Genomic DNA, 1,289 nt, shown 5'->3' with positions numbered 1-1,289 from the left:
CGCGACGCTGGGAGCATGCGCGCTGGAGTTTCTAGAAGGATCATGATTTATCGAGGAACCCCGCGAATCTCTGAGTGTTTGACAGGCACCCTCTTTTTTAGTATATAAGCCCGGCAAATAAAGCCAGCAATAGAAAAGATATAAATAGATTGAAGAAATAGATAATTGAGTCAAGCGAACAGCAGGCACTGCGATTTATAGTGTGTGTTATAAAGGTTGTTAAGTTTAAAGTGACTGTAGAAATTCTGTGTATATCTAAAAGTTGTATCAAGCAAGAATAAACTAGTTTTAATCAAGAAGGTACTTGTATCGCTGAAGTTTCTATGAAATAATTTTTACCGGAACTTATCAAACAAGCAGATACGTAACACACCAAACTTGTGTAACAGCTAAACGTGAATAAAATTTGCTTCAGCATTACAATTCATCACATATCTTGTTTGAATTTTTGTCGAGATAAATGGCACTACTCTTCATAACTCAGTCGGAGTTTAATGTCTTTAACAATGACAAACAAGTTCATGACTAAAGAGCCAGACGTGAACTATGTGTCCTTTGCAAGTTTATTGAGTATGATTTTTTAAGTGGCAGCTCAGCTAATAGGTTTTATATCTCTCTTCTAGGTTTTTATTTTTACAATAAAATTATGCTTTACGTCTGTAACATATATTAATGAGAAGATGTTTTCAGAAAAGAAGGAATTTTCTTAGACTTTATGTTTCAGAACATTTTGAAAGTAATGGGTTTTACACCCCCAAATAAGTAATAGACCCTAAAAATATCCTTTGTTATATAGGTGTTGGAGAAAAGGGGAAACATTTGCTTAAAGATGTGCCCATTCTTCACCAGCTGTTAAATTCTCAGCTCGCTGATGAATTTGTTATTTTAAGAACCGCAGCCTTTTAGACAGGTGATTTGTATTATTCAAACATATTGTTGCGTCAGAGAGGTCACGTGACTAGTATCACGCCACGTCCTTCTAGAAATATCCTGTTCCTTCGTGAATACTCTAGCATTTACTAGAGATGTGTTAGTCTTGTATATATAAGACGGTCACAATGTGACGGAAGAATGAGTAATTGAACTGCAGTCAGAGAGAATATTGTTACGCCTCCAGTCGTTAATTGATTTTCTGTAACTTCGTTCCGACGAAACTTTAGCGACACAAGTCCTTACTTAATAAAACTGGTTTATTCTTTCTGAATATAACTTTACGATACACTTGATTTGAACATTCGCGCTAAAACAAACGCTATAACAAATTTCAACAATACTCTCTGACTGCCGAT

The sequence above is a fragment of the Limulus polyphemus genome, unplaced genomic scaffold (genome assembly GCF_000517525.1).
Source record: "Limulus polyphemus unplaced genomic scaffold, Limulus_polyphemus-2.1.2 Scaffold4619, whole genome shotgun sequence".
NCBI classification, from domain to species: Eukaryota; Metazoa; Arthropoda; class Merostomata; order Xiphosura; family Limulidae; genus Limulus; species Limulus polyphemus.
This window is presented reverse-complemented; position numbering follows the sequence as displayed.